The sequence below is a fragment of the Diceros bicornis genome, chromosome 7 (genome assembly GCF_020826845.1).
Source record: "Diceros bicornis minor isolate mBicDic1 chromosome 7, mDicBic1.mat.cur, whole genome shotgun sequence".
NCBI classification, from domain to species: Eukaryota; Metazoa; Chordata; class Mammalia; order Perissodactyla; family Rhinocerotidae; genus Diceros; species Diceros bicornis.
Genome location: NC_080746.1, coordinates 62179396 through 62192169, shown reverse-complemented (window position 1 = coordinate 62192169; position 12774 = coordinate 62179396). Strand labels below are relative to the sequence as shown.

Here is a 12774-nt window from a genome sequence, read left to right as displayed (position 1 = left end):
TTGGCGGGGGATGGGGGACTGGTTAGGGATAGTGAGAAATAAGAGATCGATACAGTAGTGATATTATTGAGAGATTTGTTATGAGTTTTGGACTTTAGGCAGTAGGAGCCTTGGAGTGTTTTATAATCATATAGATCCTTCAGGAAGATCGTTCTGACTGCAGCGTGGAAAAATGAGAGAAAAGAAAAATAAACAATGAGATCAGTTTGGAAGATATTGCCAAGGTGAAGTGAGGGGTAATAATGAAGGCCTCAATAAGGTAGCAACAATGGTGAGGTAGAGACAAAAATCGGACAAATCAAAGTTTAATTAAAGTTGTCTGGAAGTAGTATCCAATTAAAGATAAAGGGTAAGATAAAATTATTTCTGTCTCAAGTTTCACTATATTGCTCGAAGATTGCTTCAAAATAATAAATAATGATGACCAAAAATGGCAAAATTGTTTTTCCCTTATTTTAACCAGAAAGTATATGATCTAACACATTAACAAAATGAATAGAAAAATTTTTGCTTTATTTTTATGTAGGATGGGTTTTAGTTTTCATTAGATACCTTTTCTGGAATCTACTATTGCTTACAATTTTTTTCATTGTTTCACTCATTAGTATGATGAATTTTATTGAGGAATTTCTGAAACATGAGACCTTCTTTTAATCCTAGGATATTTGTTGATTATTCTTTGTTTACATAGCTTAATAATTTTCATAACTTTTGTATTTACACGTGTTTCATTAGTGTGTTTAATCTGTAGAATTTTTTGATGATATAAATCTTTTCTATATCACTTATCAGGATTATATTTGCCCTTTTGCATAGCTTTCCAATTTTATTTATGATTTAAAATATACAATATGAGAAGAATGATCTGTTTCTTGAAATTTTTGGACAAAAGTAAGGAAAAAGATTTGTATTATAATATCTTGGAGATGGTGGAAGTATAATTGTTAACTTTCAATTTCTTCCTCAATTAACAGGTAATTCTTCATTTATTTACATTTTATAATTTTGCCCAAAATATCAATTTATTTAAGATCAAATTACTTACAGAGGATTCTACTGTAATTTTAAATATATCTCTAATCTAGTATTATATATGATTCGTAAGTTTTATTTCCTAATTGAGTAGATTTTCCAGAGGTTGGCCTATTTTGTGAGCTTGCTAAAGGAGTAGTTATTGGATTACTTTCACTCTTTCCCATTCACATTCATTCAGTTCCTTTAACTATTTTCAACTATTTCATATAGTATTTTGGTATTTTATAATGTCTTAAATTGAATGCTTAATTTCTTAACTTTCTCTTTCTATTTTTTATAAAAGATACTACCAAAATTTACCAAATATTATTACTACTGAAAGTTAGATCATTTAATACAATTTATATGCAATTACATTTATTTCTTCTGAATAGCCGGGTAGATAGTGTGTGTTATTTGAAATAAATATTGATGTGATTAGCTATAGCTATTTGATCACATATATTTTTTTATTTTAACTAACACTCTCTTGGCATAATCTTTTGAAATCAATTTATTTTATTGTGGTGAGAACACTTAGCAGGAGACCTACCCTCTTAACAAATTTTTAAATGCACAGTACATTATTTTTGACTATGGGTACAATGGTGTACAGCAGATCTCTATAGCTTACCCATCTTGCTTAACAGAAATTTTATGCCCATTGATTAGTAACTCCTCATTTCTCCTTCTCACAGACTCTGGCAACAATGGTTCCACTCTGATTCTATGAATTTAACTATTTTCTGTTCACCACATGAGTTGAATTATGCAGTATTCGGTTTTCTTTGACTGGTTTATTTTACTTAGCTTAATGTCCCCAAGGTCATCCATATTGTTGTATATTACAGAATTTTCTTCTTTTTTAAGGCTGAACAGTATTCCATTGTATGTATATACCATACCATATATATACCATATATATACATACATATATACCATTGTATGGTACATACATACATATATACATACCACTTATCAATTGATGGACATTTAGGTTGTTTTCACGTCTTGAGTTTTGTGAATTGCTGCAATGAACACGGAAGTGCTAATACCTCTTTGAGATTCTGATTTCAATTCTTTTGGATAAATACTCAAAACTGAGCTGATTGGGGTTTATGACACCAGTAGCACAGGCAACTAAAAACAAACAAATGGGATGATATCAAATTTAAAAAGCTTCTTCACAGCAAAGGAAACCATCAACAGAATGTAAAGGCAAACTACGGAATGGGAGAAAATATTTGCACACTATATATCTGATAAGGAGTTAATCTCCAAAATATATAAAGAAATCCTACAATTTAGTGGCAAAAAACTAATAACTTGATTTAAAATGTACTAACAGTTGAATAAACATCTCGCCAAAGAAGACATACAAATGGCCAACAGGCATATGAAAAAATACTCAACATCTCTAATTGTCAAGGAAATGCATATTGAAAGCACAATGAGATATCACCTCACACCTGTCAAGATGGCTATTACCAAAAAACAAAACACAATTGTTGGCAAAGATGTGGAAAAATTCAAACCCTTTCTCACTGTTGGTAGAAATGTAAAATAGTGCATCCGCTATGGAAAATAGTATGGAGGTTCCTCAAAGAATTAAAAATAGAAATACCTTTGCCGTAATCTTGGAGAAAAGCATCCTTTACCTGTTATGGCAGTATTTCCATGGTAATAAGTAATTTCCTTGGAATGATTCACTTTAAACAAGGGTAATAGAAACATGTTGTAACATGAGGACTGATTATGAGAATTTAAATTTTTGGATTAAAAAAACAGGACAATAGAGCAAATATTTTTTGCTAAATTATAACCCAGTTTGCTTTGCCAAATCCTGTTGACCTGAGTTTTATCTACAGCCAGGCTGTCATCAAACATCTGATAGCAGAAATCCTAGTAGAAGGTAAGTTCCTAAAAGGAAATTTAAATCACCTTGTCAAAACAGGTCTTGAGGGGCCAGACTGGCGGCATAGTGGTTAAGTTTGTGCACTCTGCTTTGGTGGGCCAGGGTTCAGAGGTTAGGATCCCAGGCACGGACTTACCCACCACTAGCTCATCAAGCAAGGCTGTGGTGGCAGCCCATATATAAAGTAGAGGAAGACTGACACAGATGTTAGCTCAGCAACAATTTTCCTCAAGCAGAAAGAGGAGGATTGGCAACAGATGTTAGCTCAGGGCCAATCTTCCTCACACACACACACACACACACAATCAAAACAGGTATTGAAAACTCAAATTTGTGGAGTAACAAAATCATTGAATTTATAAATATCCATTGAATCTTGGCCCTTCCACATGTTTTCTGCTTAAAACATTGTTCCCAGTAGTATTTTGCAAAGCCTCTGTTGAATCTCTTTGGTTTTGATGGAATAGACGATAGGGTTGAGCACTGGAGGAACAAAGAGATAAACAAGGTACATGAGTGTGTGCACATACTGTGGGCCATGTCTCCCATAGCGAGCAGCCATGGACACGCCAACCATGGGCACGTAGAAGATGAACACAGCACACATGTGTGACACACACGTGTTGAGTGTCTTTAATCATTCCTCCTGGGATGCAATGGCAAGTACGGAGCACAGTATGAGCACATAGGAGAGGAGAATGAGTGCAGAGTCCAGACCAAAGGTAGAGATGACAATGAATAGACCAAAAATATTATCGATGGTGATGTTGCCACATGGCAGGCAGATCAGATCTGGATGCAGGCAATAAGCATGGGAGAGTACATTGGCCTTGTAGAAGGCCAACCTCTTCAGAAGCAGAGGCAGTGGGAAAACCATGCAGAAACTGCGGATGATAACAGATATGCCCATGCGTGCCACACGGGCATCAGTGAGAACTGTGGCATAGCGCAGCGGGTTACAGATGGCTACATAGCAGTCAAAGCTCATAACCAGCAGGATCCCAGACTCCACGAAGGAGAAGAAGTGGATAAAGAACATTTGAACCATGCAGGAATCAAAACTGATCTTCCTGAAGTGGAAGCAAAATGTGGCCAGCACCGTGGGCAGTGTGGAAAAAGACACACCTAGGTCATTAACTGATAGCAGGGACAGGAAGTAGTACATAGGCTGATGCAACCTCTGTTCCTTCTTGATAATGAAAAGGATGAGGGCATTGCCCATAATGGAGACAATGTAGAGAGCACCAAGGAGCAGAAATATCCAGTGTTGGGAGGTCTCCAGCCCCGGGAGCCCTGTCAGGGTGAAAGGAGGCAACTCTGGGCTGTTGTGGGGGTTACCTCCCATGCTGGGACTATTGGTTAGATTCTAGGACCACTATCTTGCAAAGAAGACAAACGCATAGTTCTATCCATGGCCTAGGCCTAATATTTTGAGACTTTCATATACCATCCAGACCCTCAGTTAATAGCATTAATCAATTTTGTTCACCAAATCACTCATCTTTGCCTCTCATTGTCACCAAGATTGCTGGAATTGTCTGAATTTTCTCAATTTGTCCAGGTGGCTAAACGGGTCACATTGCCTTCCTTTACACCTATGCCTATTGCCACCATAATCTTTCTCACATTCATAGCTATGAACTCTTTTCTTTATCAATTTATGAACATCAATTTGTTCAAGACTTAAGAAAAAATACTCTCCTGATCACTACTTCTTTGAATATTCTGCCATCTTCCTGGGTATTCCACTTACGTATGGAACAATAAATGTTTCCGCTTTCCACTCTCTCACACTAGTGACTATTTACAACCATATCATGACTCTCCAGCTTCTCTACTCCTATATAGTCTCTCAGTTCTTCCATTCATTCAAACAGACAGAAGACAGAGGGAGAGAAAGATATCTGTCCATAGAGAAAACCTTCCAGATATTCATCAAGATGCACTAGACTCCCATATTTCCACTTCATCTTCTCATTCTCTCAATTAAACTTATGGCACCACTTTTCTCTCCAAATAATATAATTTACTGAAAGTCATTTCTTCAGAACTAAATAGTGTCTACCTCCTGAAAGCCACTGCATTAATAGTCATTGTCTATAGCACAAATTATCTTCTCATTTGTGTCTCAAATTATCTTCTCATTTGTGTCTCCATCTCTTTGAATACTATCATCATTATGCTTACTGTTGAGACTCAAAATCCAAACATCACTTTTACTCTTTCTTTTCCCACACTAAAACTACGTTAAACCAGGTAACAACTGATGAAAATACTGGCTACAAAGTGACTCTGTCAGTAATTTTCTCTATTTCCTTCCACCTTCAGTCTCACACTGAAGGCTCAGGAAATTACGTTATTGTACCATAATGACAGCCTCCTAATAAATCTCATGCCTCTCTCTATTGCATTTTCTAATCTGGAGTAGGACTAATATATTTTAAAGACAAATCTGAAAGTGGTGCTGTTCTGACTAGAAGCCTTGTATGCTCCTTCATTACCAAAGGGTCAAACCAAACTCATTAGCCTGGAATTAAAGGCCCTCTGTGGTCAGTACTAAATGAAAACTTCTGGTGTCAATTCTTAAAACTTCCTTCTTTGTATCATAATACACCCCGATTGGTTTGTTTTCTGTTATCCAAACATGAACCACAGCTCCTCAGTTCCTACAGGTAGCTCAGAGTGTGTGAACATATTCATTTGATCCATCTTCCAGGGCCCAGGACCGATTATGCCCTCCTCCATGAATACTTGGCTGGTCATTGTCAGTGCAGGTAAATTGTCTCCCACCACTCTCATAGTTATCGGTTTGCTTCTCCTTCTGTACCCATTTCTCTGCATGCCCTGCGTTATAGCTTTGTGAATCCTATCTTCCCTCCTGACTCACCAGCTCCAAGAACTCAGCCCTGACTCCTATTCATTGTATGAGTCCTTGCCGTGCTTAGTGAAGGTCTTGAACAGGAGATGCACTCAGTAAGTCACCCATCCCTTCTGGGTTTGAGCTCTCTTTGTTGTAGATTGAGATACTAAGAAATTTAGCTAATGAGGTCGCGAAGATCCAAAAGTGGATAGTTGTGAAAACTCTTAGGACCAAAGACATTACAAATCTGAGTTCTAAAGCCTGCTCTACACCCTCACCTTCAGCCTTTTATGTGCTTTTTGTCCTCCATCTGCATCAAGAATCCCCTATCCTTTCTTAGGGTGAAATTTTTTCTGCATTCTGTATATTTAGGGCCCCTTTGTTTTTTCTGCCTGAAATCTCTTCCTAAACATTTTTGTTTGCTTCTGTTTGCATTATGCAGGCATCCTTGATTTTGAGGACTCTTAACACTTCAGTAGGGTGCTGCCAAGTGGCTTCCAAAACAGCCAGTGTCTTTTTATATACCCACTCATAAAAGATTATTTTGAGAAAAGTGTGGGGATGCTTATTTACACATAGGCACCTACATCCAAAATATAGTCTGGTGGTGTCTTCCTGCTGAAAAAGTAATTTCTAAAGCAGGAAACATGGCAGGAACTCAGAAAACAAGAGGAACAGATAGAAAACATAGAACTGGGAAGGTGATAAATGTGTAAGCATGAAAGAAAAAAAGAGAACTGACTCAGATTAGACATAGCCTTCCTACTTTCAGATTGTGATATTATAGCACTCAAATTTCTAAGTTAGGGGCAGAGTGCCTTAGGGCCTCAATCTGGAGAGTCTGATACTCCAACTTACCTACCTGAGAGAGCTCTATGCATGGAAGGTGCAGAGGAAGGAAGAACAGTAGGGGGGACCCCTGCATGCCCTGCCCACAGCCCCAAGTTACCTCTGTCAACTGCCTGGCCTGAGCAATATAAAGCTACATCCAGAAGTCTCAGAAGCTATCAGCTCAGGTACTCATGGGCTGCTAGGAATAGAGAGAATCTACACTGCTCCACATCCCTCTCACTTAGTATTTCATCGCTTGTACGGGCATCCAGGAGTAGGAAGGATCAGAACTGGAAGAGACCTGCAAAAATACTGTATCTAACCTCTCATTTTATAGAAGAGGTCATTAGAACTTAGAAAGGAAAAGAGATATCTCAAATTTGTAGAGTTTGTTAGTGACAGGAATATTTAAATCTAGATCTTCCAATTTAGCTTATGTGAATATGATCAATATTCACAAGAAACACTGATTCCTGTGAAAAAATGCTTAAGCCCCATATAAGTTAAATAAGCATTTGATTTTATTAGGAAATGTGAAATTATCAGCTGGATCATCCATGAAATTGACCCTAAGCATCATTAGAAACACTGGTATCTTGTGGCAGACTGACTACATAGTATAATTGTAGGTCAAATTATAGAAAGTATTTGCCCTGGTTAAGAAGGTGTTGAGGACGCTGCACTATGCTTCTTCTTCACAAATGTTTATTAAGCACCTAAGCGAGAGCCAACTTGGGTAAGAAGGATTAACTGATACAGTTTTGGGCCAGATGGAACTGAGCCTGAGTCTAGGTTCCACCACTTGCCTTGAGAAAGTTTCTGACCCACATGCAGCTTTATTTCTTCACCTGTAGAATAGGTTATAATCATACTTACATCATAGAATGTCTGGGATGATTAAACAACATAAGGCATATCAGGCATTTAACCTATTGGCTGCCGTATAGCACTTAATAGATGGTACTGGTTATGGTTAAATCTCAAACACTGGATCTTGAATGTAAAAAGATTGGGAATATATATTGACCTAAGTGTACAATAGAACAAGAAAAAAATTCTTGAATAGCTTGAAGAACTCATTTCTAGGAAAACACTAGCAGATATACCTGGAAGAAATAGCGATTAGTAACAAGAGATGCGTACTGAACCAGATAAGGGAGGACAGTAAAAGAAGTTGGGTTTAGAAAGAACCTCTCAGACATCTAATGTTTGACTGAGACTAACCAGCCTGAAAATGCAATATCTTTTCAAGAATCTCAGTCATACATAAGTCAGACCAAAGGATTCAGTGCATCACCTAATACACTCCTGGATCTTCTCACAGTCACACTAATTGTCATGGGAAAAAGTCAGGAATCACCCAAGCGCTGATCAATATGCATGGATTTATCTGAATTCTGTAGATTGTTCCTTTGTCATGTCTATCTCTTTAAATGTTCCCATATGAAAAAAAAAATACTGTCTTTTCATTTGTGACAAGTTTATAATCCCTACACTACAGGTCTATGGTATAAGGTATATGTTAACTAAAGTAACTATAAATTGAGTCATTAAAAAAATAATACATTGAGTCCCTCACTTAACATTAGATATGATTTTAGTCGTGGGAATGTGTAGTTGAGTAAGTATAACAGGACATACTGTTGTTCAGGAGACTCCTAAGAAAACACTCATAATAGCTCAATGAATGAAACGATAAGAGATACAAGGAGGATTTTAGGGAAGAACAAAGTAGGAGAATTTGCAGAATTATAGGGCAGTCAGAGAAGGTTTCCAGGCACATGTAATATCTCTCCTGACTTTCAAAGAATAAGCAAATATTATTGAAGTGAATATGGTAAGCAGAATGCCTCCACTGAGATATCCATGTTTGGAACCTAGGAACATGTATGTTTCATGGCAAAAGAGAATTTGAATATGTAATTAAGATTATGGACCTTAGGATTTTTTTTTGGGGGGGTAATCCATGTGGACTCAATCTACTCACATCAGCCTTTAAAAGCACTAGACTTTCTCAGGCTGGAATTAGAAATATGTGGCAGAAAGAGAAGTCAGAGATTCAAAGCATGACAGGCACTCGACCCACAATTACTGGAGGGGGGCAAATAAAAAAAAATAAAATAAAACACATAAGAAGTAATGTGGACAGCCTTTAGCAGCAAATACCAGCTCCCAGCTAGCAACCAGCAAGGAAATTGTAACTTCAGTCCTACCTTGGTGAAGAATTGAATTCAACCAACAACTTAAATGAGCTTCAAAGCAGATTCTTACTCAAAGCCTTTAATAAGAAACGCAGCCCTGCCATCACCATGATATCAGCCTTGAGAGACCCTAAACATTTAGAGTTTCTGGATTTCTGACTTACAGAAACTATGAGCTAAGAGATTTTTGTTGTTTTAAGCTGTTAAATTTGTGTTACTTTCTTACAGCAGCAATAGAAAACTAATGCAGTGAGGCAGAAGGGAGAGGACAGGGAAAGAATAGGGAAGAGTCATTTCTGGGAGATGTGAAAACAGGAACAGAGGTATGAGGGATTGAAAGGGAGCACTGGAGGAGAAGAATAGGCAGCAGAACGGGGAGCGGGTATAAGGCTTCAAGAGTGAGTGGGAAATTAGTGAGAAATCACTCTATAAAGGCAGGACTATGAATAGTCTCAACTATGGGACCAAGAAATCTGGAGAAGAGGGATGCTTCCACTATTTCTTATATGCAGGAGACAGAAGTGTTAAAAAACATGACAATTGGCCCCAAATTGAGTCACTTGTGCTAAGTCCCACATCACAAACCAAGACTCAATTACAGTTACTGCTCTCCCAGAAATGGAATCCCCTGATTAACAGTAGTTAGGTCATCTGCCTGACAGACCCCTGCCATCGCCTAAAGGAAAGACACCTTTCAAAAACCAACCTATTTTTTTGCCTAGTGTAATTTCCTTTTTCATGTTCCTTCTGCCTATAAAAGTCTTTCATTTTGTACTACTCCTTAGAGCCCCTTTCTCTCTACTAGGTTGGATATTTCTAAATACAAATTAATTTTTGTTCAAACAAATTTTTTATATGCCTCAGTTTATCTTTTAACAGAAGATAAGTGCAAAGTTAGTGATAGGAATTGAAAGTTTCTATCAAATCACATCAGCATTCTTCTGAAATAAAAGTAAGGTCATCAGCTGGGAGTAAGAGGTTGAGGTAACAGATGTAAGTGATTTGAGAAGAGAGAAAGGATGAAATGGGAAACATAGAAGCATCTATGACCAGTGTGGCATGTCTAATACAATTTGGGTTAATTAATGAAACCACTGAGTTTATCGTTGCCTCAAATTTGTCTACCCTCTTAATCACAGTTCTCTTACATTAAATGCTACTTAATTTTCTTGGTAACTTCTACTGGAAGCCCTCTGTTCTCTTGCTTCAATCTGGATCAGTTGCTTCCCAGGTCTCTTATCTAGCTAGCATCAAGGAATTCAGCCTACTGCTCTCCTGAGCCAGAACTCCATTTCCTGGATCACATTTCTTCTTTTTTTTCATCTTCCATATTTGTGTGTTGAGAGTCTTTCTCCTTCACACCTTATTTTAGGAAGATATTTAATAAATTGAATACTATGTTTTCATTTCTATGCAATATTGTTTTCTATCCTTTCTCCAACTGTTTGTAGAGAAACTTTCCTGCGTTATACACTGTGCTAATCACAGTAAAAGTCTGGTACCAATTCCACTATGTGTGTGCGGGCAGGTCAGGGAAGTGTTCCCCACACATGCACACAATTCTCAGACACCAGTGTAGGGGAGCAGGATTTGCTACCCCAAAATGTGTCCATTTGGCTTGATTTTTTTGTGTGTGTGAGGAAGACTAGCCCTAAGCTAACATCTGTTGCCAATCCTCCTCTTTTTGCTGAGGAAGATTGGCCCTGAGCTAACATCTGTGCCCATCTTCCTCTACTTTATATGTGGGACGCCTGCCACAACGTGGCTTGATAAGCGGTGCGTAGGTCTGCACCTGGGATCTGAACCTGCGAACCCCAAGCTGCCAAAGCAAAGCGCGTGAAGTTAACCACTGCACCACCAGGCTGGCCCCCGGCTTGATGATTTTTAAGAATAAAAGACTCAGGAAGAAACTTTGACCTTCCCCCTAACTGCCTAAAAGAATTTAAGATATAAGGCCTGTTTCAGGAAAGAGCTAATACCACAGATAACTATAGTATAAAATGAAGTACTGGTGGCAGAGAGGGAAGAACCTAGCAAGGCCCCTTTGATCAAAGTCCTCTCCATGTCTCAAAGTCTTTGCAAGGCATGACAAACATTTGTTTACCAAACATTTGTTTTTCTATCTCCATGTGAATTGCTTTCCTCCCGTTTGAAGTCCCAAACTACTACCCCCAACATCCTCCTTTGTCCTTAGCTGAAGATGATGTTTAAGGTGGTGACTTGGACTATTTTAACATTACTCATTTTTCTTGGGTTTCTCCTGTGTATACAAGTTATTAATCTTGTTTGATTTTATCCTGTTATTCTGTCTCATGTCAATTTAATTCTTAGACCAGCCATAAGAACCTAGAAGAGTGGAGGAATATGTCTTCCTCCCCTACAGGACCTAGATTCAAATGCTACTTGCATCGCTTACATTTTCTGTGACATTGGAAAAGTTATTTAACTCACCATGCCTTAGTTTCCTTATGTGCAAAATATGGATAATAATGTGTTTGTTTCATAAGGCTATTGTGACGTTTAAATGAAACAGTGGAGTTGATCAACACATAAAACACTCAATAAGTATGTTTGAATGTTATTAGTGAAGGGAAATTGTTACAATTCAGTGAGATAAGGTGCCATGATTAATGTCTGTGCTAGCCCAGAGAAGAGACGTCTAACATAGCCTGGAGGGTCACAGATTTCTCCAGTGTACATTTGCTTGGATTAATTAAGGTGGAAGAGTGAATCAGATACTTTACCAAGATTCTATCCAAAAATGAAAAGAGAGTTTAGATTTGGAACAATTAATTGATGACCCAAGTATTGGCAATTCTGCAACATGGTACTATGGGGCCCATAGGTATCTAGATACATGGAAAAAAAATCATTACTTGATAGGTGTCTATAAGTCATATGTACCTTAACATGTGATTCATTAAATACCATGTAATCAATTTAGCAGAAACTTATGGAAATAATACTGATATTGTTATGCTGATGGTGTTAATTGTGGCAAAAACATTAGTTGTATGCTTACTATTTGCTAAACATTGTGCTCGGTACCCTAAATATATTAAAGAATAAGAAAGACATAGACTCATTGTTCATGGAATTTACATATTAATGTAGGAGAGAAGTATGGAATAAATAATTTATTTCTTAAATTAAATCACTTAATCACAACTCTGCAAGGTGCTATAAAAGATCAATGGAGAACGTGATACAAGGATTTAGCAGCCTAGGAGGTTAGGGAATCTTCCACAGGGCAGTTTAAGATAATAGTTGGTGGGGGCCCGGCCTGGTGGAGCAAGCAGTTAAGTGTGCGCGCTCCGCTGCTGCGGCCCGGGGTTCACAGGTTCGGATCCCAGGCATGCACAGATGCACCGCTTGGCAAGCCATGCTGTGGCGGCGTCCCATATAAAGTAGAGGAAGATGGGCATGGATGTTAGCCCAGGACCAGTCTTCTTCAGCAAAAAGAGGAAGATTGGCAGATGTTAGCTCAGGGCCGATCTTCCTCACACAAAAAAAATAATAATAATAAAAAAGATAATAGTTGGTGGATAAGGAGCTAGTGAGATGAAGGGAAGGTGAGTGGAGAAAGCTTTCCAAAACATGGGAAAGAACATTTGTAAAGGCCCTGAGGAAGAAGTAAAACTTGCATATTCAAAGAAATGAAATATCATTATGGTTGCAAGAGAAAGAACAAAGGGGAAATGGCTCGAGATAAAGTTTGAAGGAAAGGCGGTTGTCATATCACACAGGGTCCTCTGGGCCATATGACAATTTAGACATTATAATAATGGAAATGGAAATAATATGATGAAATATTACTTAAAAATATTTCTGTAATTCGGAAAGTGGATTGAAAGAGAGCTGAATAATATGGGAAATCAGTTAAGGTGCCATTTTATTTATCTCAGATTCACATGTTGATATTCTTATCTACAGATTGACTAGAAATGGAAAGA

At 37.8% G+C, this 12774-nt stretch overlaps 1 pseudogene; it reads right to left on the bottom strand.

Annotated features, from left to right (window-relative positions):
• Positions 1-3329: 3329 nt before the first annotated feature.
• LOC131408054 (olfactory receptor 51I2-like) lies at positions 3330-4274 on the bottom strand (annotated as a pseudogene).
• Positions 4275-12774: the final 8500 nt, after the last annotated feature.